Source organism: Elephas maximus, chromosome 16, assembly GCF_024166365.1.
Source record: "Elephas maximus indicus isolate mEleMax1 chromosome 16, mEleMax1 primary haplotype, whole genome shotgun sequence".
Classification (NCBI taxonomy): Eukaryota; Metazoa; Chordata; class Mammalia; order Proboscidea; family Elephantidae; genus Elephas; species Elephas maximus.
This window is the reverse complement of record NC_064834.1, coordinates 34,212,142-34,231,324: the sequence shown is the minus strand read 5'-3', so window position 1 is coordinate 34,231,324 and position 19,183 is coordinate 34,212,142. Positions and strand designations below refer to the sequence as shown.

At 38.2% G+C, this 19,183-nt stretch overlaps 1 protein-coding gene across 1 annotated transcript in view; it reads right to left on the bottom strand.

Annotated features, from left to right (window-relative positions):
- PCDH15 (protocadherin related 15) overlaps positions 1-19,183 on the bottom strand; it is a 999,309-nt gene that overhangs the window by 209,373 nt on the left and 770,753 nt on the right. The gene's annotated exons all lie outside the window — the stretch shown is intronic.

The following is a 19,183-nucleotide window of genomic DNA, read 5'->3' as shown; positions in this document are numbered from 1 at the left end:
TTTGAGTCATGCCACATCCGCAATTGAACCTCCTGAAATCTTGACTCCCTCCATGTTGTCAAGGTCGACCCTGCTTTGAGGAGACAGCTCTTCCCCGTCCTATTCTGAGTGTGTTCCAACCTGAGGGGCTTGTTATCTGGCACTATATTGGACAATGTTCTGCTGCTATTCATAAGGCTTTCCCTGGCCAATTTTTTCAGAAGTAGACTGCCAGGTCCTTCTGCCTCATCTGTTTTAGTTTGGAAGCTCTAGTGAAACTTGTTCACCCTTGGTGACCCTACTGGTATTTAAAATACCGATGGCATAATTTCCAGCATGATGGCAAAACGCAAGCTATCACAGTGTGACAAACTTACTGATTAGTGTTAAAGATCCTAAGAAATGTTTTTGCAAAATGATTTGCCTCTAAGTCTTTTGGAAAATATTTTTTCCAAAGGTAAACATAACTCAATCTCTAAAGACACCAAACAATACATTCCTTGCATAATTTCTTCATTCAGACAGATTTGTTAATTTTTTTTTTTTTTTAATAAAGATGGCAGTAGGCACGCATTCAACTTATCCTACAGAAATCTATTCACATAACCTCAGGAACTTAAAAATAGGAATGAAGCTGTACCAGAACTAGTAATTACTGAACCCGTCCCTTCTTATTTAACATGTTCCCATTTTTCTTAGGATAAAAGCAAGAATTTTTTAAAAATGTTCTTATTAAGGCCCAGAAAACCCCCAGGATCTATCCCAGGTTTACCTCTCCAGCCTTATCTTGAAAAATGGTCTACTTTTGGTTTTCAAACTGTATTGTTTTACCTCCGATGTTAGTGTCTAATTATTGTTTACCTTGGAAGCACCTGCTTCTCCTTTAGGCTTCAGAGTTACTTCCTCCATAACCTTTCTGACTCTCCAGACAAAATAAGACACCTTCTTACCTGGTTTCACAGCACCCTAAACACACTTTCTTAAAGTTTTTTACAGGTTGATCTTTTCTATTTGATTAATTTCTCTTTAATTTTGAAATTCTGAGGCAAGGGAAGAGGACAAGTTTAATCTCTAATAGTTAATACAGTGTCTGTTACATAATAAATGTCCCTTTAATAATTTTGGATGCACGCATATGTAACAAATAGTGAGGGATTTTTATTTTGTTTGTACCTCAATGGCAAAATTTTGAGTTAAATATATTCTATGGTTTATGGTACACTGTGGATCAAAAAGGCATATTCATTTGTTCATTTCCTTGTCTCCTTTTATTTTCACAACTCTTACCTACTCTTCTCACCAAAGGCAATCATTTTAATACATTTAAGGAGTATCTTTTTTTTCTTTTCTTTTTGATAATTTATTTTAATTTTTCAAATTTATTTTGTTGTTGTTGAGAATATACACAGCAACACACACACCAGTTGAACAATTTTTATATGTACAATTCAGTCACATTGATTACATTCTTCAAGTTGCGCTGCCATTCTCACTTCCCTTTTCTGAGTTGTTCCTCTGCCATTCACATAAACTCAGGGGCCCCTAAGGTTCCTCTCTGTTGTTATTTTGATTCCATATAGATAGTTCTTAAAAGCACAGACAATTAAGGAGTATCTTTTAACTTGACTGCTGCGGTACATTGTATTATGTTCTGCAAATATTCACTCCCTTCTCCTCCACTTCCTGCCCCACTCATTTTGGGCTTTGTCACGTGACTTTGGTTAGCCGTGGAAATGTGAGTGACTGGGACACAACCAGAGGCCTTTACATGTGATTGTGCAGTTAGGCAAGTTCTCTGTGACCCTGTGTTTCACTGTGTGAAGAACAGGCCTGATGAGTCATGGGTTCTTAAAGAAAGAGATCTCTGAAGTAGACACAAACCCAACCTGAAGTCTTAAATCAAGTCCAGGCAATCCCCACTTGCCTCACAGACAGATGAATGAAAAATAAATTTTTAGTATTGTGAACTAGTGAGATTTTGAAGTTGTTTAGTAAGCATCATTATTGTAGGAAAACTTGACTGATGCTATTGTGTGCTTTTTTTTCAATGTACAATCAATCCTGGGTATCCGAGCATTCTGTATCTGCAGATTCAACCAACTTCAGATAGAAATATCTGGGAGGCGGGGAAGAAAAGTTCCGAAAAGCAAAACTTGAATTTGCCACGTGCTGAACACTACACTGAATCCACACGAATGAAGTGACGCATAGGCATACCTCGCTGTAGTCTCCCACCATTTCACAGATTCTCAGTCTGTCCCCAGTACTCATTGTTTGTGCATTGCTTGCCTTGCATCTCTCATTCACTACTTGTGTTGTGTGTGCTTTTTGTTTTTGTGAAAAAGTGCTCCTAAGGAGCAACAAATTGGTCAAAGCAATTCCTCAAAGGCTAAGCATGAGGGGATTGAGGAAAGTGACAGGAAGAAGTTTAAGGTTAGAAGGAATGGCTGGCTAGCTCTGTAAAGTGCTCCAGCCTCCAGAACTTCAAGATCAATGAGCAAATGGGCATTGCTGATGCCCAGACTGCATCTGCGTTCCCAGAAGAGTTTGAGAAACTCATAGAAGAGAAAGGCTCCCTTCCAGAGCAAGACTTCAATTGTGATGAAACAATTATTTACATTGCATTCATGTTGTATTAGGTATGATAAGTAATCTAGAGATGATTTAAAGTATACGGGAAGATGTACATAGCTTATATGCAAATATTATGCCACTTTATAGAAGCGACTTGCATATCTGTGGAGCTTGACATCTAGGGAGTCCTGCAACCAATCCTCCACAGATATAGAGAGACGACTGTAATGGCTGTGAGTGACTGTGACACTCATATTATGGCATTATGTTAGAGGTCTCATTTTTTTTAAACTGTTTTCACTGTGTACTAGGTTCTTACACTCAATTCTTGTTACTATACATTAATCAGTTTCATTGGTCCAGCGGCTACTGTGCTCAAAGCTCACAGGATCATTTACACTAAATAATGTTCATGGTTGCATAGGAATGTCCCTGATGTTTTGAATTGTCCCCAAAATAGCAGATAATTTTTCTGACACACTAGAATTTGCCTGAATGCTTTGGAATTGCTAGAAAGAGTAATAAAGATAAAATTGAGGTTGGGAGGAGAATGAGGTGAAAGGTTTTTTTTTTTTTTTTTTTATCATGGTGGATGGAAGAACCAGGTATGAAGACAGCTCAGCTACAGCATGTAGCTATAAAAAAAACAAAGCTATAATGGTCATAAAAACAATAGTACCTTAAAAAACAAACAAACAAAAAACCGTCGCCATCGTATAGATTCTGACTCAGAGTAGAACTGCCCCATAGGGTTTCCAAGGAGCACCTGGTGGATTTGAAATGTTGACCTTTTGGTTAGCAGCCAAACTCTTAACCAGTACATCACCAAAAACAATAATTAAAAAAAAAAAAAAAAAAATTTTTTTTTTTTTTTTTTTTTGTGCTATTTATTGGATGGAACCCTGGGGGTGCAGTCGTTAAGAGCTCAGCTGCTAACCAAAAGGTGAGCAGCTCAAATCCACCAGCTGCTCTTTGGAAACCTTATGGGGTAGTTCTGCCCTACAGGGTTGGTATGAGTCAAAATCGACTCCATGGCAACTTTTTTTTTTTTTTAACCTATTGAATATTTACTATACGGTAGGATATGAACTGATCCACATAAATGATATAATTCAATTCTCATGCCAGCTCTATGAGGTAAGTGCTATTTTTGTCCTTTTTTACAAATAAGAGAATTGAGGGACAGAGTGGCTAAGTGAATTGCCTAAGTCCGTAAGGCTTGGCAATGGGAGCTTCAAGAGTTGAACTCAGCCTGTCTCACTCCAGAGTCCTTACTCTTGAAGCCACACTTAAGACTTTTGTGAGCCCAAGAACTACATACAGTTGCAGATTGAAAGGTGTCAGTCAACATGTACCAGAAACAATTAATAAAGAAAAAATATCTAAATATATAGTAAAAAAATCATTTTATTTTAAGAATAAATAATCCTATAAGAATAAAGAAAACACAATACATAAAAAGGAAGAAAAATAAAATTGGCTTCACACTTCTACAATGTTATACACCAAAAAAAAAAAATCATGGAAAAATATGTGTATAGTTTTAAAGGGCAAAAGTTTTGACTCAATACTCTAGTAGTCTGCCATGTTTTATTTTACATATATAAGCAAAAGAAGTTTTGCTTATATAAGAACTCACAAAGTAAACACACATGTACCCTCCTCCAAAAGATTAAGACATATATGAGTAAAATAAGAGGTGCAACAAAATGAAGAACTTAAAAATGGATGGGTCAACAAAGCAATTGAAAGTAGGGGTTCAAACAGATACTTGTACACCAATGTTCATAGCAGCATGATGTACAATAAGCACAAGGTGGAAACAACCTGTGACCATCAACAGATGAATGACACCAACAGATGAATGAATAAACAAAATGTGATGTGTGCATGTGTATATATATATATAATATATATTGAAATATTATTCAGCAACAAAAATAATGACTTTCTAATACATGCTGTAATATGGATAGACCTTAAAAACATTACAATAAGTGAAATAAGCATGACACAAAAGGTACAAATATTGTATGATTCTGTTTATATGACATATCTAGAAAAGACGAATTCATAAAGACTGAAGGTAGATAGAGGTTAATGACTGAGGGAAAAGAAAGAAAGGGAAGTATTATTTAATGAGTACAGAATTGTGGTGAGATAAAAAAGCTTTAAACATAGCAGTGATGGCTGCACAACGTTGTGAACTAAATTAATGTCACTGAATTGCACACTTAAAAAATGGTTAAAATGCCAAATTTTATGTTGTACCTATTTTACCACAATGTTTTTTTAAATGGGTGCATCAGAATGAAAGTAATGGCATAAACCATATACAGGCTTAAATATAAAAATTAGTGTAAGTAGCTGTTGTAAATATATCTACTAAACATAATTAAGAAGCCATAATAATTTTCATAGAGAACGCACATAAGTAACTCTTCAAAGAAAGTTGTAATAAAAACAAACTGGTAGGGTCAAAAACAAACAACAAATGACCTATATATAAAATTTATACCCCCAAAGTAACTGAGACACATGAGAAATAAAAGGGTAAGCAAAGTCTTTCAGAAGAGCAGAGGTTGAGTTATCATGCAGGTTACTCCTAAGTTTCTATCAACAAAACTGTAGCCCTTAAAAAAAAAATAGTTAGACTTAATTCTCCTGCTCTGTCCGCAAAATTTTTCACATTCATTTCCTTGTCTTCACTGAAAATTTCTTCTTTTAAACTACACCACATCACTTGTGTTTTTCTCTTCTACCCTCTCAGGCCTTATTTTCTCTGATTCTTTCCATTCTTCAGCCCCTGACCCAGCCCTCAAAGTTGTTTCTCTTAACTGATTAGATTTTCTGTCTTGGTGAATGTATTTACTCTTACAGCTTCAGCTTCTATTCAGGTGACTCACATATCCAAATTTCTTTCCTGAGCTCTTAGTCCCATAGGTTCTGCCTACACCATTCCTAGCCCTTTGAAGCCAGTCAGACAGTCCTGACAGCACATCAAAGCAGCTGTGTCAACTCTACATCTGTCTCAGGTCCTCTTCATGGCATTGTTGACCTGTGCAAAGGACATCTTGGCCCACAGCTGGCTGTCTTCCTTCAGCCTCCTCTCAGCACTAGGCGTTGTGTACCTCTTGGTGTGATGAACCTGTAACTCTGGGCAAGAGATAAACCCCTTGCTAACACTAACACTATGGCTCTGGCAATTATTACTCCTTTACTAGACACACCCTGATATACTTTCTCAAGCCTCCATGCCAGGGGAAGGGAATTAGACAATTTCTTACAATCTGTAGGTACTTGCACTTAGATGTTTTGAAGCTACTTCAAATATAGTTTGTCCTAAATTGATCTCATCATTTTCTCCTTAAAAATAGCTTTCTCTTTTACCTACCTCATTTCTATCAACTAACATCAGGAATATCTATAGCACTTCAGATAGAAACTTCCAATTTGCTTTTGATTCTGCCTTTATTCTGTCTCTGATCTTCAATTGCCTACCTGGCAGTTATCAATTCTTCCCTTTGGATGGCTTTAGGCATTTCTATTTTCTCCATTTCCGTTGCCCATCTTGTTCATTTCATACTTAGGTGAAGGCAGTAGTTGCTAACTCATCCCTTGGCTTTCAATTATTATCTTATTCAGTGAAGACTTCATATCACATAAATTAATTGTTCCAATATATATCAGTATTTTTGTCACTACCCTGTTCAGTATGAATTATGTTACACAAATACATGAACATATGTTGGGTATTCTTGACTCTACAATTTTCAGACACATTCGCTTTGCCCAATTTCTCCTACCCTCACTTAGATGAAGTCCTCACATTTTTTAAAGTGAACTCCTGTCTTGAGTCAGCTCTGGCCACACCAGGACACATTTGTTTTTCCATTCTCTGAATAACGACAGCATTTCCTGGCATCTTTCATACATACTAGCAGGCCTTTATCGCTTTCTCTATCGTGTTATATCCTTACTTGTAGGTCCATAATAAATGTTTAGTAAATGTTTTCTTAATATTCTCTCCATTTAGTAAGTATTTATGAATTATCTCTTTTGTGCTATACACTTGTCTGATTTTAGGTCTACTGCCTAAACACTGTCACCATGCAAGAATGTGGAAGAATTGTGAAGTGAATAAAGATAAGACCAAGGGTTACAACTGGCCTGGCTTAGAGGGTATTTAGACTATTAAGGTCAAGAATCCAAATCCTAAGAAGCCAAGATGCACTTTCCAGGAGTCTGTTCCTGTTTCTTTTGGCAAGAACTTGTAAATAAACACAGCCTTTAAGCCATGAGAGAGGCCTATAGGTAAGTCCTGGAGTTGGGAGGGGGAGGGGAGGAGAGGCAGCCCATTCCATTAAACTCAATTTCTTTGGAAACTTGCCTCATTTAAGTGTATTGGGTCTCTGATCCCATGAATTTTATTCTCACCAAAAGAATGGTATAAACATTGATGCATCCCTGGGTGACAATTTCTCAAAGGAAAAAAAAAAATTGTTTATAAATGTTTTAATTTCTAATAAAAGAAAAATGCCCCTGGTAAGCACTGCACTTTCTAAATTAGAAAAATGACGTTTACACTGGAACAGTTAACTCTAATATTGGCTTAAAGTAACATTAACAGTATAACTGTTTTTGAAAGGAATCTATAAAGCACAAAAAGAAAAGAAAATAACATATGAATCAGAATCAGCTCGACAGGAATTTTTTTTTTTTTTTTTTTGGTGGGGTGGGGTAGAGGGGTTAAACCCTTAGAGAAGCTTTCTTCTAGATGTTAAGCATGTATAAACTTTGCTCAGAAAACCTTCCTTTTTGTGTCCGTTTACTTATTATAGCCCACTGTCATTTTAAAGATCCAGCCCAACTGTTCCACGGTGTGTTTTCTTTCTAATTAAGTATTTGAGACCAGAGGGACTCAGGCTGGGACTACATCATCTCAATTGTTCACAGGCTGACATGCCAGTGAAAACAGTTCCTGATTATTTCCCTAATAGCTTTGATGTGAAGGGAAAAACTCACTGAACTGTGTACATTCCCCCCACGTGCTCCAGGGTCAGCAGGCATGGTTAGTAACTGCTGATCTTTAAAACCAGAGTTTCCGCTATATTGCTAGCAGTAACCTAAATCGATATAGCCTAAAAACAAAAGCCAGCATGTGGTGGTAAGTAATGAAAAATAGATCTGTACAGATATCAATAGAAAATGATCCAGGCATTTTATCTAGAGATAAAAATACAATCATATAACACTCCTGGCCCTGCATAGTTTTACCTATTGCACACAAAGCAAACAAGCAGGAAATTATGGATGGACATGACTGTTGCTTTGTTCTTCTGGTACACTCTCTGCTAGTAGATTGTAATAGAATGACTATATGGAGGTTTGCTCATCCTTATTTGACATCATGACATTTTAATAAAATACAGCATGTGGATTGTATAAAAGAAATGCTGACCATCTTTTTCATCAAGTCATTTCCAACTCATAGTGACCCCATGTACAACAGAATGAAACACTGCCCAGTCCTGCACCATCCTCACAATCATTGCTACGTTTGAACACATTGCTGCAGCCACTATGCCAATTAATTTCATTGAGGGTCTTCTTCTTTTTCGCTGACCCTCTACTTTTCCAAGCATCATATCCTTCTCCAGGGACTGGTCCCTCCTGATAATGTGTCCAAAGAATGTGAGATGAAGTTTTGCCATTCTCCTTTCTAATGAGCATTGTGAGGATGGTGCAGGACTGGGCAATGTTTCATTCTGTTGTACATGGGGCCGCTATGAGTTGGAAATGACTTGAGAACACCTAAGAACAGCAACAACAACACAGAATGAAAAAGACAGTCAGCATTTATTTTTTACAAACTGTACCCTGTGTTTTATTAAAATGTCATATAGTCATTCTGTTACAACCTACTAGTAGAGAGTGTAAGAGAACAAAAGTAACAAAAGTAACAACCATCTTCATCCATAATTTGTTGCTTGTTTGTTTTTTGTGCAATAGGTAAAACTATTCAGGGCTAGGAGTGTTTTATGATTGTATTTTTACCTCTAGACAAAATGGTTATTCTGTACCACTTTCTGTAGGTATCTGTACAGATCTATTTTTCATCACTTACCACCAGATACTGGCTTTTATTTTAGGTATATTGATTTAGGTTGCTGCTAGCAATGTAGAAACTTTGGTAATAAAGATCAGCAGCTACTTTACGCCAGGTAAGCACATGCTTAGGATATCAACAAAACGGGCAGCAGTTGTCCAAAGCAAAGACCCATAGATGTCAAGCAGACAGGACACAAGGACAAGCAAGCGCCACAGTAGAAGGGAACAGGCAGGGCACTAAATTAAATTGATACCAGCTCCAGTGCGTGAGAATGTGTGAGCCGGAAATAAACTTCACACAGGATCAGGAAGGCACCCACAAGCAAGGCTGTTGAAGCTGTGAGGCCCCTACTAGTTCAACACCTTCACTGACACCTGTCTCCTGCAGCCCCCTCCTGTGTAACTGGAAATCCTGTCTCAGCAGGTCTCTCAGAAGTATGCTATTTCTTTCTAATAAACAAGAGGTGGGAGTGGGCTGTCAAGTCTAACACTTCCTACATTTACCCAATATGCACCTGGATCCAACATGAGTGGTTACTGGGCAAGGACAGATTATATGAAAGATAACAGGTATCTGATCCATTTTTGAAAGAGCCATCTTGTACATCCACATCTGCTCACCCAGCACCTCCAGCCAGAGGGGCCAGCAATGCTGTTTGCCATGATGCAAACACAAGGGTATGCTCTTGTGCACGTCCTGGTAAACTACCAATGGGAACTCCAGTCATCCGAAATAACACACAAGAGTGAGGGAACTCTAATAAATCAACCACTGCAATGATTCAATCGACTTATTTTTTAACTGTATAGCATTTATGTACAGAGTTATGTCCTAAGTTTTATAAACAATGATATTTATAACTTTAACTTTAAAATATGTTTGGCATTTATGTGGACACAATCTAGCATACATTTAATATAATACTAATATGGGTAATAATTTAATATAATACTAACATAGCAAATGTCCAAAAATACTGGAAGTATTAATATTCATCCAAAATGAAAAGTTTTAATTTATATGCCAAGTGAGTTTCATTTTTTATTGTCTACTGCATGGGGCACAGTGCTTGATACTACTCTACAATAAGCAATATATATATATGTAACTGGCATATCCCGAGGGAAAGCATGAGTAAGTAGAGGAGGGGCACCACCGATTACCTGTGTTTAGGGCCCTCACATGCCTTAATATGGCCCTGCTGCTGACCTTGGAGCATGTGGGGGGATGCATATAGTTCAGTGAATTCTTTCCTTCACATCAAAGCTGTTAAGGAAATAATCAAGAACTGTTTTCACCGAGCATGTCAGCCTGTGAAAATTGAGACAATGTAGTCCCAGCCTGAGTCCCTCTGATCTCAAATATTTAATTAGAAAGAAAGCACACCGTGAAACAGTTGGGGCTTGATCTTTAAAACGACGATGGGTTATAATTAGATTTGAAAGTATAAATGGGTACAAAAGGGAAGGTTTTACAAGCAAAGTTTATACATGATTAACTTCTAGAAAAGCCTTCTCTAAGGGTTTTAAGAATCTGTTACTTTCTTTCCTTTTTATGGTTTACAGATTCCTTTCAAGAACAATTATGTTGTTAACATTCCTTGAGATCAATATTACATAATGTGAACTGTTTTGGTGTAAATGTTGCTTGTTTAATTTAGAAAGACTGATGCTTACCAGGGGTAAAGGAGCATACTTCTTTTGTTAGAAATTGAAATGCTTATTTATTTGTCTTTACAAAAACTGTCACCCTGTGATGCATCAGTGATTTACGTCATTCTTTATGGTAAGAATAACCTCATGGGATCAGAGTCCCAATACACATAAATAAGAATTCTTTGAAAATAAGTTATGGTAAGTTATAAGAGTTAAAATATTTTCTTATTTTGCTTCAATCTGGTTTCATACTACTTCGTTTTAGAAATATTTTATTAGCTAAATGAAAAACTGAACATATGTAAATTGAAAGTTGATAGCTAGTTATTGTTATTAATGCAACTATGCATACCTAACAAAATTGTCATAAAGGTTTTTGTTTCACCAAATAACTACGTGTTCTGAGGGCCTTTAGAATGTAGGATAGATTCTTAGTTGAAGCACGGATACCTGCAATAGAATGAAAACCCAAGGGCTTATCAGATCATAGCTTGAGGATATTTTAAAAATATTTGAGTATGTCTTTTTAATTGTGAAACATAACTACAGGCAATAGAAGTGTTATTTTTCCTTGTCTGTCTTTAGTATTATATAAAATGTCCCAAGGCCTAAACAACCCCCACACTTCCATAACTCCAGGTGGCAACATTTACAAATATGGCCAAGTCCTTTCTTCCTCCAACTCAACTAAAAAAAAAAAAAAACCCAGAAGCAACAACAACAAAAACCAAGGAACAGTCATTTACTCATTTATCTTACTACATTAATGAATTCCAGTCATGAACTGGGGCCTCTCCTATTTACCAGGTGCAATTGTAGGATGTTGATAATTCACTGTAGTCACTGGAGGTTTGATTTAATGCATGGCATACTTAATTTTTCATTCCATACCAAAGATCCCCTAGGGATTATTCACCTTTTCATAATTCAAGCAAATACACCTACTCTTCACGTATCACTATCTTCTTATTGAACATTTTGCATTTACGGCAATAGAAAAAAATTTACTATCCAACTACTTCATGTCCAGGCTGTGAGGCAGCGGGAACCGGGCTGGAGGCTCAGAAGTCCCTTCTTCCGAAGAACCCTTTGCCACCTCTGCTGCCTCCTCTAGGACCAGGTGGCTGGGCCTTACCTGCCTGCACACCCGGGAGCCTTCTATCTGTCTCCTGGGCTGCTGAGCTAGAAGGTGTAGAGGCAAAGCGTGGGGGTCCTCGCGGAGGCTGAGACACCAGCAGGTGATCGTTGGCCTCTGCCGCTCCGGAGGCAGCGGACAATCCCTGACCACCACCACTCCCTCAACCCTCCAGGGCTCCACGGTGGTGGCGAAGGGAAGATGGAGAAGGGGGCCCTCTGTGCCATGGTCATCGCAAGATGGACTGGGTGTGCCCAGTGGGCAGTGAGCAACAGGGGAGGACAGCAGCGCCGAGGACAGGGCAAAGCTCCCACCGTCGCATAACCCCAATTTTCACATAAGGACCTGGTCCTTCGAGCCTAACCATGTCCATAAGTGAGGAGTAGGTGTGTATATATTGTAAATATATTGTATATGTATATGCAAAAAGGTCTGTCAAAATTGCTAATATTAAATTCCATTTTACTGCCTTATTTTAAACAAGAATCTTTTAAATTCCTTAGACACATTAAATAAAAAGATCAGTAAAAAAAATGTGATTTTAAGCTTTCCTAGGTACTTTACTTTTTTTTTTTTTGGAAATGAGCAAAACATCAACTCCTTTTATTTACCCCCAGTGTTCATATGCTTATGTTCATCAAGGCCACTATTCTGTTGGACATTTACCCTGATTGCAAAGGGAACTCCTGCAACAGGGGCTTGGCCTGTAGTTTTAGAAAAAATAAAAAATATGCAAATAGAAATTACACTTAAAGTTTTGTTCTGTGCTAGTTTGGAGTGAGAAGTTGCTAGTGAGTAGAAAGAAAAGGCTAGCAATTTTTAATATCCGAATTGATCAGTCATTCACTACTCATGTCTCCTGTGAGCTCCATAATGTCAATGCCATCACAAAAGCAAGACAGAAAATAAAAGTCCTAACAGCTTTAATTCAGTTAAAAAAAAAAAAAAAAATTGCTAGAAGATTTTTTTTTTTCTCCCTCTAGAGTACTATAGTTTTGCACAACATGCATTTTATAATTCTTAATTTATATTCAGCAGCAATGCTCCCTCTGGCTTTCAGACCTTACCCAGTTTCTCCATCTGATACTTCAAAGGGTTTTGTTGTTGCTATTTTATAGTTTAAAATGGGTGGTTCTCACTTCATTCCAAAAAAACATGATGACTTGAAAAATGATGTGGCCAACCTCATAGAGATGGAAAATATTATTGCTGAATAGAAATAATACTTAATAAAAACTAAGTACTGATGAGAAGCTGTGCTTAGTACTATACCTGTGTTGACTCCTTTAATTCCTACAGACCTTAAATCACCAACTGCGGCTTGAAGAGATTATGAAATTTTCCCAGAGTCTTACGTAACTAAATTTCCGAGGCGTTTACAATGCTGGAGTACATAGAAATAACCATTAATTTAGTCATTTATTCAATTATTTAACAAATATTTACTAGCAGACTACTAAGTATCAGGCATAGTGTTACACATGGAAATAAAAACTGGAATAAGTTTTGACCCCTGCCCTCAAGGATCTTACAATCTATTCTAGAAGAAAAAGAGAGACCTCTAAATTAGCATGCAGTGACAAGATATATACTTGGAGTCCCAGGTAGTGAAATTGACACAGCAGCCCTGAAGGATATTGTGATCATTAAGGTTGTGTGTCAAATTGGCTGGGTCATGATTCTCAGTGGTTTGGTAGTTGCAGTGTAGTTTGGCAGTCTCATAATGATGTAATCACGTCCATGATGCAATCTGATATAACCTGATCACCTCAAGGATGGGATCTGCTATGAGTAGCCAATCAGTGGAAAGGGGATGTGGCCTGCATCCAGTATATATGGACTTTCTAGCAAAGCTCTCTGGCTTTTGCTATGTGCTGGATCCTGCACTGGGCTCAACAGCATCTGACCTCCTGTTTTTGGGACTTGGGCTAACAGCCTGCCGTTCTACTGGCTGATCTTGGATTCATCAGCCTTCGCAGTCGTGAGCCAGTAGCCTGCAGTCTGGCCTGTGGATGTTGGGTTCCTCAGCCCCTGCAGTATGTGATTCAGGAGAAGCCTCCAGCCTGATGCCTGACCCACAGACTTGAGACTTGCCAGCCTCTACAACTGTGTGAGCCATTTCCTTGAGGTAAATCTCTGTCTCGCTCTTTCTCTGTGTGTATATATATATAGTACACACACATATATATACATGTATACATACACACATACACACACATACACTTCACTAGTTTTGCCTTTTTAGAGAACTGGGCCTAAGACATTTGGTACCAAAAGTCATTCTAGAGAAACAAAATTTTAAGGATGAGTTTTCTAAATTGGTCCTCAAGCCTGGTTAGTCTTAAAGATGTTAATGACTCTGCTTCCAGTAGTAAAGAGGACACTCCTAATCCATGGAGTGAAGTAACAATAGAAATATACAAAATATCACCACCAATAGATCAGGTATTGGTGAGAGGCGAGGCTCTGGTGATTGCATGTGTGATACCTTTCTACAGTTTTGTCATAATGAGTATATGGAAACTGGCTGGTTGGTCCTACTTTCACTAGACAAAGTGGTGAAAGAAAGGGATAAGCTCAGGGCTTCAGAGTCAGAGCTCAAGCACTGCATAAATGACCTCGAAGTTTCCACTTGTGCCTTGAAAGAAAGCCTTATTTCTTGTAGTAACAGAGCTGATACTGCAAAAAAACTAAACCCAGCGTCTTATTGTAAGAGTGGATGAATTACAATGACAACTGGATTCCTAACCTCCAGTGGTGTCTGAAGTTAAAGTCCCAACAGCTGAAACTTGGGGTGGGGACATATGGGTAGATAATCAGGAAGCTGGGGACACTGAACCCCTAAACCCTGTTGAATCACTCCTACCAACAGAACCAACCCTTTCACTCCCATCTGAAGAGATTACGCCATCTTTGTCTGCTAAGCCAGTAAAACCATTAGCCCTTCCGCCCACATCTGATGAGATGAACCCTACTGTGTCTGAAGAGCTTTTGTCTGAGTCATTGCCTGGGGCATTGCCTGAGGCAGATGCTTTACAAGACATGGCTAAATGTTCTAAAAACACATGATCACCACCCATTTTGGCTTCTAGACCTCTAACTGGACTTACATTCCAGTGAGCCCCAAAAGGTACAAAATGTGACCCGGAGGAGATATGCTACAGTCCAAAAGAACTGCTTGACTTTTCTACTATGTACAAACAGAAACCTGGGAAATACATGTGGGAATTAAGGGTATGGGATAATGGTGCAAGGAATATAAAGATAGATCAGTCTGAGTTTATTGATATGGGCCCACTAAGCAAAGATTCTTAATTCAGTGGTTCAGCTTGAGAGGTTAGGGAAGGATCTAATAGTTTATGTGGTTGGGTCACTGAAGCATGGATTACACTATGGCCTATGCTAAATCAAGTTGAATTACCAGACCTGCCTTGGTATACTCTGGAAGAAGGTATATGAAAGCTCAGGGAAATTGGCATGTTAGAGAGGATTTATCAGGTTAGACTCATAGACCCACACATGGAGTGCCCAGAAGACACGCCTTTTACCACAATGGTGAGCAACAAATTTGTGAAGGTGGCCACAGCTGCAGTGATTGCTATTTTATGTAAGTCACATTTGACAGTGGGAACTGCCGTAACTGAATTAAGACACCTAACTACAATGGGGAGTCCTGGTGTTGTAGTGGTTAAAAGCTCAGCTGTTGCCTGAAAAGTTAGCAGTTTGAATCTACCAGCCACTCTCTGGAAATCCCATGGGGGCTATAGGGTCACTGAGTTGGAATAGACTTGACAGAAACAGGTTTTTATGGGTTAACTGCAGTGGGGCTGATTGGACCCCATGGTGATAGGGGCTGAGCAGCAGCACTCAATCAACAAAGACAAGGTGGGTGTATTTACTGTGAAGGACAGCAGAGTCATAGCAGTAAGGTCTGACTTGTATGGACTTGTGGTGTTGGCTACTTAGTCACGGTGTTCCTATGAGTTAAATAGTTATGCTATCTACTAAATATATACCTGATCTGTAGGAATTGGAAAATTCTTTGTCAAGTGAACAGCAGTCTAACCTGAATTGCCAGAACAGAGTCCTCTTTCCCCAGCCACTCTCATCACTGCCCAATGGACTCATGAACAAAGTGGCCATGATGGTAGGGATGGTGGTTATGCATGGCCTCAGCAACATGGATGTCCACTCACCAAGGCTGACTTGGCTACAGCCACTGCTGAGTGCCCAGTCTGCCAGGAGCACAGACCAACACTGAGTCCCCAATATGATAGCATTTCCTGAGGTGATTAGCCAGCAACCTGATGGCAAGTTTATTACATTGGATCATTTCCATCATGAAAAGGCAATATTTTGTTCTTGCCGGAATAGACACTCTGAATACAGATTTGCATTCCCTGCACACATTGATTCTGCCAACATTACTCTCCTCGGACTTGCAAAACGCCTTATCCACCATCGTGGAATCCCACACAGCATCACCTCAGATCAAGGGACTCATTTCACAGCAAATGAAGTGCAGCCATAGGCCCATGCTTATGGAATTCACTGGCCTTACCATGTTCCCCCTCATCCTGAAGCAGTTGACTTGATAAAATAATGGAATGGCCTTCTAAAGACACAATTACAGCACCAACTAGATGGTGAAACCTTGCAGAGTTGGGGCAATTTTCTTCAGGAGGCTGTATATGCTCTAAACCAGCATCCAAGATATGATGCTTTTTCTCCCATAGCCAGGATTCATGGGCCCAGGAATCAAGGGGTGGAAATGTAAGTGGCATCACTCACTATTACCCTTATTGACCCACTCACAAAATTTTTGCTTCCTGTCCCCTTGACCTTATGCTCTGCGGGGCTAGAGGTCTTTGTTTCAAAGGGAGGAATGCTCCCATCTGGAAACACATCACTGATTCCATTGAACTGAAAATTAAGAATGTCACTTGGCCACTTTGGACTCCTTATGCCTCCGGATCAACAGACAAAGAAGGCAGTTACCATATTGGCTGGTGTGATTGATCCTGATTACCAAGAGGAAAGTGGATTGATATTACATAAGGAAGGTAAAGAAGAGTATGTCTGGAATGCAGGACATTCCTTAGGGTGTCTCTTAGTACTACCATGCCCTGTGATTAAACTGAATGGAAAACTACAGCAACCCAATTCTGACATGACTACTAATGGCCCAGACCCTTCAGGAATGAAGGTCTGGGTCACCCCACCAGGCAAAGAACCACAAACAGCTGGGTGCCAGCCAAGGACAAAGAGAATATGGAATGGGTGGTGGAAGAAGTTAATTCTAAATATCAGTTATGACCACATGACCAGTTGCAGAAACAAGTACTGTAATTGTCATGAGTATTTCTTCCTTGTATGTGTGCATCAAATATTTTTGTTTTCTTCACCTATAAGATGTAAACAGTGCCTTTTTGATTGTAAGCATGTTAGTTATAACATGTTAGGTTCAGGTATGACTTCACAATTGTCTTTATTCAGAGATTATGTATGGCTTAAGGAGATGTGTACAGGTCCCAAGTTGACAAGGTGATGGTTAAAGTTGTGTGCCAACTTTGCAGGTCCATGATTCTCAGTGGTTTGGCAGTTATGATGCAGTTTGGCAGTCATAATGATGTAATCACCTCCATGATGTGCTCTGATAAATGTGATCACTGGCATGATGGGATCTGCTATGAGTAGCCAAGCAGTTGAAAGGGCATTCCCTTGGGGGTGTGTCCTGCATCCAATATATATGGACTTTCTGGCAAATTTCGCTGGCTTTTGCTCTGCTCTGGATCCTGTGCTGGGCCAAAACATTTGGCCAAACACATCCAAAATATACTCATTTTGTCTTTATGGCACCAACACAAATGATAGTAAGAGTAAAAATTAATCATAAAATTTTTTTTGAAATTCATATATTATTTATCTTGTGAAAATTTTCACGGCAACAAGCTTTTATTTTGGAATGGCTTGGGTACTGTCAAGTTGTGACTATACTCTTTTACGGAACCCAATTTGCAGCAACGATTCAAAAGTTCAATGCTGAATACTAGCTATACCAACACATTGTTTCAAGGCTCAAAAAAGAGTCTGACCAAATACATACTCGCTAAACGAAATTGTTGTTAGGTGTTGTTGAGTCCGTTCTGACTCATAGCAACCTGACGTGACAGCATAGAACTGCCCCATAGGGTTTTCTTGGCTGTTATCTTTAGAGAAGCAGATCACCAGGTCTTTCTCAAATGTAAATGAAATAAGCAGCTCAATATTCCAAATTGAATGAGTGGCTTCCGCCTTTCATCTACTGAAAAACCAGCATCAGATATTAAATGTCAAAACTACTACTGGGAAGGCAAAACTAAAAACTTCTTCAAAGGAAACATAGCATTTGAGCCTGCTCAATTTCTGTAGAAGAGCTTTAGGGTGTGAAAACAGAGACTTGTCTCTAGATTAATGTTCTATATAAGTAATTTAACTTCTTTATAGAACAGACATCAGACCAAGACAACTTTTCTCCAACAGGTGGATGTGATCTGAATGCCAAGCCAGGTACAAGGTTGCAGGTGCCAAATGTGAAGCAAAATTTGCTGTCCATACTAGGGCTTTAAGGCCTGACCCACATGGGTGAACTGCAGCACCAGTCTTTCAATCTCTAGTCAGTGCTGTTAAACATACACTACCTTAAGTTTTGTGCTAATGAAAGAGTCTTATAAATGTGAATATGTTAAAATGCTGTGATGGTTTATGCTCATTTAGTACAGTGCTCTGTAATTTCTTTTTGCAGTTCTGTCTTTCCTATAAAATTGTGTTTCTTGAGAGAAAAACTTGTTAGTGCAATAGCCGCTATGGAGCTGGAGCTCAAAGCTCATGTATTGAGTAGAAATGAATGCATATTCCTAATTTTATTTTGTTCCTGTGACAGTTCACTTCAACAGACAAATCACCAATTTCACATTCATCTCTACTGGTGTGTTCAAGGCTATGAAATTTTCCCAAGATGCAATAAGTCAGTTTCAAAGACATTTTAAAGTGCTCAAGGAAAGGAGCTTCTGAGTTAAAGGTCATCACTTTCATGTTAACAGTATTATTTTTCAAGGCTTTATTGCCACAATAGACTTTATACAGCTTGTCACAATTGAAGCTGAAGAATGTTATTACTGCCATTCACCTTTTATTAAATAAATAGTATTGCAGAAATACTATTCATATTAGCAATAGAAAACAGAACTTCTAAATCACTTAATAAGATTCAGAATTTTTTTTCTCACTTTTCCAAAATGGTCCATTTTTTTACTTTTATTTATAATTCCCTAGAATCTATCAGCCACTGATTCATAGTGTGAGCTCACTCAAAGTATAAATTTAAATCGCCACCATTCAGCACTTATGAGAATAAAGAATTAATATTTATAAAATACTCAAGTTATTTATAGAAAGCAATTTTGCATAGATACTATTACTCGTAGACATTTTTAATACATGAAGATAATGTCACTGCAGAAAATTCACATCACTTTTGTTCCCGCAATGTTTTTATTAAAAACTATCTGCCTTGAAAGGTAATTTGAGGTATATCTAAAGAGGCAAAATTATGTATAATAAAAAGTCTATTAAATATATTATAAAGCAATATTTAAGATTTTAGTTTACCAAAATAGAGAAATTTAATACAAATATTAAATTTCTTATAAGTATTAAATTTAATACAAGTATTAAATGCCATGTACT